Source organism: Salvelinus fontinalis, chromosome 9 (assembly GCF_029448725.1).
Source record: "Salvelinus fontinalis isolate EN_2023a chromosome 9, ASM2944872v1, whole genome shotgun sequence".
Taxonomy (NCBI): domain Eukaryota; kingdom Metazoa; phylum Chordata; class Actinopteri; order Salmoniformes; family Salmonidae; genus Salvelinus; species Salvelinus fontinalis.
Window position 1 is genome coordinate 15,051,623 of NC_074673.1, and position 13,035 is coordinate 15,064,657.

Consider the following 13,035-nt stretch of genomic DNA (forward strand, 5'->3'; position numbering starts at 1 on the left):
CTAACTCACGGCTAACTCCACTTTCCCTGAATGAAAATGACAGAGCCGCGAGTTGAGGACCAATTAAATATTTTGATTAACAACAATTACAACACAATATACAAACATATCTTACAAAAAAATCGAACAAATTAAGGACCAAGGAAATCAGATTCCCTTCCTCTCTGAAAGATTGCGTCATCAGCACCTTAATTTGAGGAAGATGACTGATTAAATATTTTATTAATCAAAATGTTGTTGTTCAAACTAGTCATTATAATAATTATCACATTACACATTTAGTAATGGCACGATGCATTTGAAGGTTCATGCACAGTAAATGATTTGAATCGATAAACCTGTGGGGGAAAGGCGCTTGTGCATTGATAATGCCAAAGCACATCAAAGATAATACTAAAAGAAAACGGCACCTATTTCACTGCATAGCCTGCTGAATTTCCAAGATAACTTTTCTTTCATGTTTATTTCGGCAGAAATTAAAATGTGGCACTGACTCACCCATGGATTGATGGTTCAGCATTGTCTCAATGAATAGTTAGGCATTTGACTAGCCATGTGCGACATGCACATGCGGTTACAAGCCTGCTTGAGTTAGTGGTAGCTGCATGATCAATATCCACCTTCGTAGTATGGATGAAGCCTGAGCTGGAATGTGAAGCTAACTGAAGCTGGCTAGCTTCATAAAATCCTGAAAAGATCTAGCTTTAGTCGTAGTATAATCCTCTGGCAGATACTCAACACTTTGTTGTGACTGAGCATGAGTTGGAGACTTTTGAAAGTATCCACTTCAGAGGGCAGGTGCATCAAATAGGCATCATGTCCTTACCTAATACTATGCTTATTAGCTTGAACTCAGCAAACCTAGCATCCATTTGTGAGAATTTCAAATAGATAGTGTTTCCCGACCTGGTGTCCTAGCTGTTGACAAAACAATAAATAGAGACATAGCAGTGAAAGAATAACAACCCTCCAGGCAAATACTGTTGGCCCACGGCTGGTGAAAATGGTCAACAATATTAGTTGTTTCAACGTAGTTTCATTGTTATTTCAATGTCCTTGATACAGTGTTGACAAACATTGTTACTGAATAGGTAGGTACCAGTAGGTCCCCCACCTCAAAAGTGTTTCCACTCAGGGAGATAGAAACCTTAGAAGTAGAATAATAGAAGCCTTTCAAACAGACAAAACAGAGGAGAAAAGAACAGGAGACAGGTAGACACGGACAGAACAAGATCCGCCCAAGGACACAACCGCCTAAACAATCAATGGTCAACTGCCCGTTAGGCCGTTTAAAACCAGATAAGTTTCTTCTATGTCACCTCGATATAAGTCAGATGCATTCACTCTAGTATCAAAATTGACTACAAAGTGTAAATAGGATAATTTTGGTCATAAAGTCAGTCTTGTCAAAAACGTAGAGTTCATCACGACTTCCTGGAGGGTTGGGTATGGATTACTAGCAAGCCCACTTTTGCCAATGATGCCCAATATTAGGGCAGGGAATTGCCAGGAACCTCACAATACAATATTATCATGATACTTAGCTGCCGATACAATATGTATTGGGATTCAACCAATTCTATATGTATTGCGACTCGATGTTCCAACCTGCTGCAGAGGGACAAGCGAGACCCATGAGCAGTGGTGTAAAGTACTTTTAAGTAAAAATACTTTAAAGTACTAAAGTATTTTTTTGAGTATCTGTACATTACTATTTATATTTTTGATGACTTGTACTTTTACTTCACTACATTCCTGAAGAAAATAATGTACTTTTTACTCCATACATTTTCCCTGACACCCAAAAGTACTCGTTACATTCTGAATGATTAGCAGGACAGGAAAATGGTCTAATTCACGCACTTAAAGAGAAAATCCCTGGTCATCCCTATTGTATCTGATCTTGCAGACTCACTAAACACAAATGCTTTGTTTGTAAATTATGTCTGAGTGTTGGAGTGTGCCCCTGGCTATCCGTAAATTTAAAAAACTAGATAACCATGCTGTCTGGTTTGCTTACAGTTTTTTTTGATTGCTTAAGCACGATTTTCAAAACAGGGCCCGTGTTTTCAAAACACTACACACAATTAGCACAACCACACACCCAATTAGCAAAACACTACAGATCCTTTGCAAAATTAAACACTCTTGTAGAAACTATACACTTCTTTTTAAAAACCACACTTTGTTACCATATGAAACACACACGTTTCACATTACTATACTCTGTTTGCACGAGTTACACTCTGCTGTGATAAACCTAAAACACTTTTATCACTTCTACTTCCCTATGATTAGAGTAGGCTACTATCAACAAAGTACAAATATAATGTCAATTCACCAAACACTACACAAGACCAATGTTGCAGACTGAAGAAACTCATTTATTTCTCAACACGGCCAAAATGTTGACATGGAGATTCATAATACTGTAACCAAACGTCACTTTACGTATTGTAAAATCCCCCCCAAAAATAAACAAAATAACTAGACATCGTGTTCTCGTCAGGTTGAACCCAGCCTCATCTACGTAAATGAACTCATGCTGGATCTCCTCTCCATCCATTCGTAAAACTCTAAGAAAAACAGTGTCAGGCAAAATTGTGTAGTTCAGTGTAGATCTAGTATACATATTACAGTACAGTAAAAGATTATGAGACAGTATGCAAGATCACACTGCTAAAGTGAATACATACCTCTGGACTCCAAGGTGGCTTAGCAGTTCAGACGTCTTTTCCGTATTGTCGTGTCGTGTCCTGTATATATATTTACACCTTTTCTTCACATATCTTTTATTTATTTTATTATCCAAGAACTCAACTACAAAAGCTTTCTTGCAAAAGCTTTCCTGCAACCCGCTTCACCAATTACAATAAGTATTATTTACCTCAATCTGAAAATCCATCGTGGAAGATAGCCAGGGGCTAATTCAGAAGCTAGCCTGAAAGCTAACCAGAAGCTACTCCGATAGCTAGCCAGAAGCTAATCTGTAGCTGCCCCGAAATTAGCCGGTTTGCTGGCTAGCGTTGGTGTTTCAGCTGCCCACGTTTTGCGGTCATCAGCTATTCCTTTAGCTCGATAATCTACCGGCACTTTTGTGCAACGCGACTCGGACCGGAGCATTCCGGGACTTTTTTTCTCTCAGTTTCCCCGGATTCCAACCGCAGGCTCTGGACACTTGCCCCTTGATTTCGCAGCTAGCTAGCTGCATACCGTGTGACTATTGGCTTACGTCGACCCCGGAGCAAACTCAAATCATGCTGGAGCTAGCCAGCTGAGGAGTTCCATCACCATCCGGACCCGTTTCTTTTGTTGCTGCTGCAGATACGGAACCCCACCGGGCCTTCACGACTGACTGCCGACGTTATCTGCCCGAGGGATTTATCCAACCGGCACCTCCGTCCCGACGTTACCTGAACGCTCACCTGAGGCCCGCTAATCGTTAGCTGTCTTATCGGCTGCTATCTGAACAAAACCCCACTACACGGAACCTACCGACGGAAACGCACGAGGTATCTACAAACAGACCTCCATCCTATGCTGCTACCGATAGCCATATACCCGGCCAGCTGTCTGGATCGCCACGACCCCAACCAACCTCTACTCACTGGACCCTTACTGATCACTCGATTAAGCATGCCTCTCCTTAACGTAAATATGCCTTGTCCATTGCTGTTCTGGTTAGTGTTTATTGGCTTACTTCACTGTAGAGATTCTAGCCCTGCTCTCTATACCATATCCAACCTCTCAGTTCCACCACCCACATATGCGATGACATCACCTGGTTTCAATGATGTTTCTAGAGACAAGATCTCTCTCATCATCACTCAATACCTAGGTTTACCTCCACTGTATTCACATCCTACCATACCTTTGTCTGTACATTATTCCTTCAAACTATTTTATCGCCCCCAGAAACTTCCTTTTACTCTCTGCTCTAGTAGCTCTAGGCGACCAATTCTCATAGCTTTTAGCCGTACCATTATCCTACTTCTCCTCTGTTCCTCTGGTGATGTAGAGGTGAATCCAGGCCCTGCAGTACCTGGCTCCACTCCTATTCCCCAGGCGCTCTCTTTTGATGACTTCTGTAAACGTAATAGCCTTGGCTTCATGCATGTTAACATTAGAAGCCTCCTCCCTAAGTTTGTTTTGTTCACTGCTTTAGCACACTCTACCAACCCGGATGTTTTAGCCGTGTTTGAATCCTGGCTTAGAAAGACCACCAAAAATTCAGACATTTTTATCCCCAATTACAATATTTTCAGACAAGATAGAACGGCCAAAGGGGGCGGTGTTGCAATCTACTGCAAAGACTGCCTGCAGAGTTCTGTTATACTATCCAGGTCTGTTCCCAAACAATTTGAACTTCTACTTTTAAAAATCCACCTCTCTAAAAACAAGTCTCTCACCGTTGCCGCCTGCTATAGACCACCCTCTGCCCCCAGCTGTGCTCTGGACACTATATGTGAACTGATTGCCCCCCATCTATCTTCAGAGCTCGTGCTGCTAGGCGACCTAAATTTGAACATGCTCAACACCCCAGCCACCCTACAATCTAAGCTTGATGCCCTCAATCTCACACAAATTATCAATGAACCTACCAGGTACCACCCCAATTCCGTAAACACGGGTACCCTCATAGATATCATCCTAACAAACTTGCCCTCCAAATACACCTCTGATGTTTTCAACCAAGATCTCAGCGATCACTGCCTCATTGCCTGCATCCGTAATGGGTCAGCGGTCAAACGACCTCCACTCATCACTGTCAAACGCTCCCTGAAACACTTCAGCGAGCAGGCCTTCCTAATCGACCTGGCCGGGGTATCCTGGAAGGATATTGATCTCATCCCGTCAGTAGAGGATGCCTGGTCATTTTTTTAAAATGCCTTCCTCACCATCTTGAATAAGCATGCCCCATTCAAGAAATTTAGAACCAGGAACAGATATAGCCCTTGGTTCTCTCCTGACCTGACTGCCCTTAACCAACAGAAAAACATCCTATGGCGTTCTGCATTAGCATCGAACAGCCCCCGTGATATGCAACTTTTCAGGGAAGCCAGAAACCAATATACACAGGCAGTTAGAACAGCCAAGGCTAGCTTTTTCAAGCAGAAATTTGCTTCCTGCAACACAAATTCAAAAAAGTTCTGGGACACCGTAAAGTCCATGGAGAATAAGAACACCTCCTCCCAGCTTCCAACCGCTCTGAAGATAGGAAACACTGTCACCACCGACAAATCCACTATAATTGAGAATTTCAATAAGCATTTTTCTACGGCTGGCCATGCTTTCCACCTGGCTACCCCTACCCCGGACAACAGCACTGCCCTCCCCTCTGCTACTCGCCCAAGCCTTCCCCATTTCTCTTTCTCCCAAATACAGTCAGCTGATGTTCTTAATGAGCTGCAAAATCTGGACCCTTACAAATCAGCCGGGCTAGATAATCTGGACCCTTTCTTTCTAAAACTATCTGCTGAAATTGTTGCCACCCCTATTACTAGCCTCTTCAACCTCTCTTTCGTGTCGTCTGAGATCCCCAAAGATTGGAAAGCAGCTGCGGTTATCCCCCTCTTCAAAGGGGGACACACCCTTGACCCTAACTGCTACAGACCTATATCTATCCTACCCTGCCTTTCTAAGGTCTTCGAAAGCCAAGTCAACAAACAGATTACCGACCATTTCGAATCACACCACACCTTCTCCGCTATGCAATCTGGTTTCAGAGCTGGTCATGGGTGCACCTCAGCCACGCTCAAGGTCATAAACGATATCGTAACCGCCATCGATAGGAAACAATACTGTGCAGCCGTATTCATTGACCTGGCCAAGGCTTTTGACTCTGTCAATCACCACATCCTCATTGGCAGACTCGACAGCCTTGGTTTCTCTAATGATTGCCTCGCCTGGTTCACCAACTACTTCTCTGATAGAGTTCAGTGTGTCAAATCGGAGGGTCTGTTGTCCGGGCCTCTGGCAGTCTCTATGGGGGTGCCACAGGGTTCAATTCTTGGACCGACTCTCTTCTCTGTTTACATCAATGATGTCGCTCTTGCTGCTGGTGATTCTCTGATCCACCTCTACGCAGACGACACTATTCTGTATACTTCTGGCCCTTCTTTTGACACTGTGTTAACAACCCTCCAGGCGAGCTTCAATGCCATACAACTCTCCTTCCGTGGCCTCCAACTGCTCTTAAATACAAGTAAAACCAAATGCATGCTCTTCAACCGATCGCTGCCTGCTCCTGCCCGCCTGTCCAACATCACTACTTTGGACGGCTCTGACTTAGAATATGTGGACAACTACAAATACCTAGGTGTCTGGTTAGACTGTAAACTCTCCTTCCAGACCCACATCAAACATCTCCAATCCAAAGTCAAATCTAGAATTGGCTTCCTATTCCACAACAAAGCATCCTTTACTCATGCTGCCAAACATACCCTTGTAAAACTGACCATCCTACCAATCCTCGACTTCGGTGATGTCATTTACAAAATAGCCTCCAAAACCCTACTCAATAAATTGGATGCAGTCTATCACAGTGCCATCCGTTTTGTCACCAAAGCCCCATATACTACCCACCACTGCGACCTGTACACTCTCGTTGGCTGGCCCTCGCTTCATACTCGTCGCCAAACCCACTGGCTCCAGGTCATCTACAAGACCCTGCTAGGTAAAGTCCCCCCTTATCTCAGCTCGCTGGTCACCATAGCAGCACCTACCTGTAGCACGCGCTCCAGCAGGTATATCTCTCTAGTCACCCCCAAAACCAATTCTTCCTTTGGACGCCTCTCCTTCCAGTTCTCTGCTGCCAATGACTGGAACGAACTACAAAAATCTCTGAAACTGGAAACACCTATCTCCCTCACTAGCTTTAAGCACCAGCTGTCAGAGCAGCTCATAGATTACTGCACCTGTACATAACCCATCTACAATTTAGCCCAAACAACTACCTCTTTACCTACTGTATTTATTTATTTATTTTGCTCCTTTGCACCCCATTATTTCTGTCTCTACTTTGCACTTTCTTCCAATGCAAACCAACCATTCCAGTGTTTTTTTAGTTTTTATTTTACTTGCTGTGTTGTACTCACTTCGCCTCCATGGCCTTTTTATATTTTTATTTATTTAAAAAAATATATCTGTTTGTCTTCACCTCCCTTATCTCACCTCACTTGCTCACATTGTATATAGACTTATTTTTTTTTTTCACTGTATTATTGACTATATGTTTGTTTTTACTCCATGTGTAACTATGTGTTGTTGTATGTGTCGAACTGCTTTGCTTTATCTTGGCCAGGTCGCAATTGTAAATGAGAACGTGTTCTCAATTTGCCTACCTGGTTAAATAAAGGTTAAATAAAAAAAATTAAAAAAATCATGCCGCAGTCGGTTCACCCTTTCGGAATTGCGCTCGAAAGGCACTCGATAAATTTGCTTCATTTGAATATGTTGTTTTTTTTAGAATGCGTGCCAGTGTTGATGTTGAGACCTGATGGATATCGTTGAAAATGGCGTGGTTATTGACAATGTTAGCTTGGAGCTGCTTGAGTGTTATAGTAAACATGGTTTTGGCCAACAATGCCATCTCCCTCTCTTGCTGTTCTGTGAACATAGGAGGCCTTCCCCCTTGTCGTCCCTGACCCTCAATCCTATGTAGAAAAAAAACAGTATACAATAGTACAGTAATTTCACAGGAAAAGGTAACAGAAGTGCTGATAGTGCATAGAATACAGTACTGTAAGCAGTTACTGAAACCGTGCAGATGTTTTTGATATGATGATATTTTTACAATACCTATTTTCCAGTCGAAATGTTCTCATCACACTTGACACTGTATATCGGCTTAAATTTGGCTGTACTCGCAGTCCAGCCTCCCTCAGCGTCAGGCCGTGGTTGACAACATGGTCAACCAGTGTTGCGTGGATCTCATTTGTCAGATTCGGTCCTCTTTGAGCACCTTCTTGTCTTCCTCTTCCTCTTCCTCCTCCTCCTCCTTCTCCTCGTCCTCCTCGTTCTCCTCCTCGTCCTCCTCCTCGTTCTCCTCGTCGTCCTCGTCCTCGTCCTCCTCCTCGTCTTACTCTTTCTCTGACTCTTTCCATTGTGCTTGAAGACCGATGAACTCACCTGGTGCTTTTTATAGTGCTTATACACCTGATTGGTGTGTCTACAATTAAGCAAACGAGTGTTTGCTCACCTGATGACTGTGTTGAACCAATTGGTTGGACGGTGTGGTATTTTGACAGTCAGTGCTTTGGTATTGCAAGGACATGACTTCATGATAGATTTTTGTGTGTAATGTATGTTAAGTGTGTTTAGTGTTTTGCAAATCACTGTGTGTAGAGTTTTGCAACAAGTGTGAGGTTGACAATGTGCTTATAGTTGTGCAAATATGGGCTAATGTTTTGCTTCTTGAGTGTAAGGTTTTGCTAATAGTGTACTACTTTTAATTTTAGTGTGTAAGCAATCCAAAAAAACTGTAATATAAGGAATTTTAAATAATTTATACTTTTACTTTTGATTCTTAAGTATATTTTAGCAATTACATTTCCGTTTGATACTTAAGTGTATTTAAAACTCAAGTAGTATTTTACTGGGTGACTTTCACTTTTACTTAAGTCATTTTATATTAAGGTGTCTTTACTTTGACTACTTTTTCAACCACTGCCCATGAAGTCATGGAAATAAAAGTGCTGAAAACAAATTGGCTCCCTATTTATTTTTAAGATGGAGAACAAGCTATGAAGGAAAAAAGTTTTGGTGCAGGTATAGCTGACTAGCGCAAAAATAATATTGTGATAGTCAAAATGATATGATATATTGTCAGAAAAAATATCTAGATATGTAACTATATATTTTCCCCCTCCATCACTGCTGCAACGCACACACATTTAGCTCGACAAATAGGAGTGAAAATGGGCTTCCATAAAAGTTGTTCAACAATCTTGGGCAGATGGCCAGGATATGGATTTCATCTTTCATCAAATCTCTTGGTAAGTACTGTAGCTAAGTCTTGTTTATAGCTAGCTAGCTACATGTCATTATTTTGATAGGATATGTCGCTATGATACTTGTCTATGATACTGTAATGTAGCTAACTAGTTTAATACATAGCCTCTCCATAATGTCTAATGTGAGAGGAAGATTTGCATGGCTAACATTGGACCTGAAGACAGGTTTGATGCAGCTAGCTAGCTATGTTTGATGCATGTTGCCACCTTGTTTTCAAATAATGTTTAAACTCAAACTGGCTCGCTACTGTAAGGTTCTGCTGATTAATCAAGCAAAATAGCTAGCTAGCATTTGAGGGCTTCAGCTAACCCCTAAAACAATGCCAACAAGCAACAACATTATTGTGTATTTTCTATGCATAAATAATGATGACAGTTCACCAGATAAGGAGGCAGTGGCCAGATACCAGTACCTATTCAGAGTAAGGGAGGACAGGACCACCATTAATAATGTAATCAGTGCTGTGTGTGTTTGTGTCTTGTATGTTGTAAGGAGGTGCCCCCATATACATGGTGCTGCAATGAACTACTCCTGGGCCAGGGTGAGTAATGCCAACCAGTCAGTGCCATGCTGGCACATGTGCCTTGTGAATTAGTTGTGAATCACAATCTCTGATTGGCTATGTCCAACCGTGTATTTACTGTTGGATTCCATGACTGTATGGTGACAGTCTTACTCCCCCCCCTCTCTTTCTGTCATAGAAGCTGGCTTGTATCTGTAAGGCAGGCTCTTTCATGACCAGTATCTGTGACGAGAGGATCTAGAGCTGGTCTACTGCCACTGACAAAAACGTCAGAAGGGACGAAAGATGATTACTAATAAGACAGGACATCACAAGTGTTTAGTAATATCAGAATCACCTTTATTCACCAAATACATTTGCATGTAGAGGAATTTGACTAAATTAACAGAATTTACAGACAGCCAAACTGAATATACAGACAATATAACCCCACCCTTTCAATACATGTGTCACTCATCAACTCTATCTTGTTTTTCTACAGATGGAGGACAGAAGTGAGGCTTGGTCATGGAGTCCTCTGACAGAAAGATAGTTTGATACTGATGTCTGAATTAGGAAAGATTTTGTACTCTGCATTAAAATGATACCAGACACATCTATAACTTTTCAATGTGAATGACAATAAAAGACAAGTTTAATATTTGCACATTGTTATATTAGCATAATTACTGCTTCTACAGTATTATGTGAAGGATGATTTATTCTACATGAAACTGTTACACTTGAAAGTTATCAAAACACTTTGTTTAAAATATCTACATAAGTTCAGCAATTGTATTTTTCTCATATTACTCTGTAGGCTACTCAGTATGAGAAGAGTGCCATCCTCCTGCATCTAGTTATTGAACTCTGCCTGCTGGACCTAAGAGGCTGTAACGCTCGTCTTTCTCCTCATCTGAAGAGGAGCAAGGATCGGACCAATATGCAGCGTAGTTTAAAGACATAATCACGTTTATTTAAACGAAGACGAACACATAACATAGAATGCCCACCCCAACTCACGCCCAGACCATACTAAACAAAGACAAAATAAAGGAAATAAGGTCAGGAACGTGACAGAGGCAAACTCTGTCATATCTAGGATGGAGTGTCATGCACTCCACCCCTCCTGCCACCTGACTGCACATGTCCATAACCTGTAATAAATGACATAGATGAAAGGGACATCACCCACTGGAGACTTGAAGACAGAGCCTCACCCAGGGAGCTGTGCATTGGAATCGAAATGCCATTTGAGTTCTGGTTAGACAGTTGAAGTTGTACTCAACACACAACTGATTTTGATTTGTTAGGTAAAGTGTCTTTATAAGTAATATGATATTTCCAGCAGAAAAGGTTTTGTCTTTGTAACACGAACACATCCATCGATTTGTTGTAGATGTATCTACACACAAGCTGGGTGATCTTTGTGACGTAGAAATAGAATTCATTCTATTTCTATGGTTTGTGCAATGTCCACTGGTGGCCTACACCTGCAGGGATATTTCGTTCTGGGATTTGGCTCCCAGGAAAAGATCTAACAGCGGACATAAGGATAGACAAGACGAGACACAACTAGTCAGTTCTAGAATATTGTAACGGGTGACGCTCTCCTCATCCTCGGATGAGGTGAGGAGAGAGGGATCTGAAGACCAAAACGCAGGCTTTGGGAAATAAGCCATCTTTATTAACAACGATGATGGCAAAACACGAAACGAAACAAAACACTTTCCAAACTACAAAATAACAAAACAACGTTGACGAAACCTGAACATAAACTTACATAACTAAACATAAACTTACGTACAGGAAACAGACGACATCGAAACGAAACAAACAAACGCTACAGTCCAGTGTGGTACGAACAAACATACTGACACAGGAGACAATCACCCACAAACAAACAGTGAGAATGCCCTACCTAAATATGACTCTTGATTAGAGGAAAACGCAAACCACCTGCCTCTAATCAAGAGCCATACCAGGCAAACCAAAACCAACATAGAAACAGAAAACATAGAATGCCCACCCAACCTCACGTCCTGACCAACTAACACACATAACAACTAACATAAATAGGTCAGGAACGTGACAGTACCCCCCCCACAAGGTGCGAACTCCGGACGCACCAGCACAAAGTCTAGGGGAGGGTCTGGGTGGGCATCTAACCACGGTGGTGGCTCAGGCTCCGGGCGCGGTTCCCACCCCACCATAATCCATCCTAACTTCCTCCCTCCAAGAATGTCCACCCTCTTTTCTCCCCCACACAATTCTCTTAATAATATACCTAATAAGGATAACACCGGGACAGAGAGATAAATCAAGATAGAGGGATAGATAAGAATATAGAGGTAGATGAAGATAGAGAGGGAGATCAGGATAGAGGGGCAACTCCGGACTGAAAGGCAGCTCCGGACAGAGAGACAGCTCTGGACTGATGGGCAGTTCTGGGTATTTAGCCTTTTCAGGCTGAAGGGCAGCTCATGGCTGACTGACGAATCTCGACGCTCATGGCTGGCTGACGGCTCTCGACGCTCATGGCAGGCTGACGGCTCTCGACGCTCATGGCAGGCTGACGGCTCTCGACGCTCATGGCAGGCTGACGGCTCTCGACGCTCATGGCAGGCTGACGGCTCTCGACGCTCATGGCAGGCTGACGGCTCTCGACGCTCATGGCGCTCTGACGGCTCTGGCTGCTCATGGCGCTCTGACGGCTCTGGCTGCTCATGGCTCTCTGACGGCTCTGGCTGCTCATGGCTCTCTGACGGCTCTGGCTGCTCATGGCTCGCTGGCGGCTCTGGCAGATCCTGTCTGGTTGGCGGCTCTGGCAGATCCTGTCTGGTTGGCGGCTCTGGCAGATCCTGTCTGGTTGGCGGCTCTGGCAGATCCTGTCTGGTTGGCGGCTCTGGCAGATCCTGTCTGGTTGGCGGCTCTGGCAGATCCTGTCTGGCTGACGGCTCTAGCGGCTCCTGTCTGGCTGATGGCTCTAGCGGCTCCTGTCTGGCTGACGGCTCTGTAGGCTCATGGCAGACGGGCGGCTTTGCAGGCTCCTGGCAGACGGATGGCTCAGACGGCGCTGGGGAGACGGATGGCTCAGATGGCGCTGGGGAGACGGATGGCTCAGATGGCGCTGGGGAGACGGATGGCTCAGATGGCGCTGGGGAGACGGATGGCTCAGATGGCGCTGGTGAGACGGATGGCTCTGGCCGGATATGGCGCACTGTAGACCTGGTGCGTGGTGCCGGAACTGGAGGCACCGTGCTAATGATAAGCACCTTCCTACTAGTGCGGGGAGTAGGGACAGGGCACACTGTATTCTCAAAGCCTACTCTATCCCTGATGCGTGGTACCGGCACTGTTGACACCGGGCTGAGGACAAGCACATCAGGATTAGTAGGGGGAGAAGATACAGTGGGTTCAGGGCTCTGGAGACGCACAGGTAGCTTAGTGCGTGGGCCCGGAACTGGAGGCACCGGGCTAGATACACGCACTACAGGGAGAGTGCGTGGAGGAGGAAC

General features: G+C 43.8%; 1 pseudogene; it reads right to left on the reverse strand.

The window, feature by feature from the left end:
- LOC129862956 (mitochondrial inner membrane protease subunit 2-like) overlaps positions 1-502 on the reverse strand; it is a 194,465-nt pseudogene extending 193,963 nt beyond the window's left edge.
- Positions 503-13,035: the final 12,533 nt, after the last annotated feature.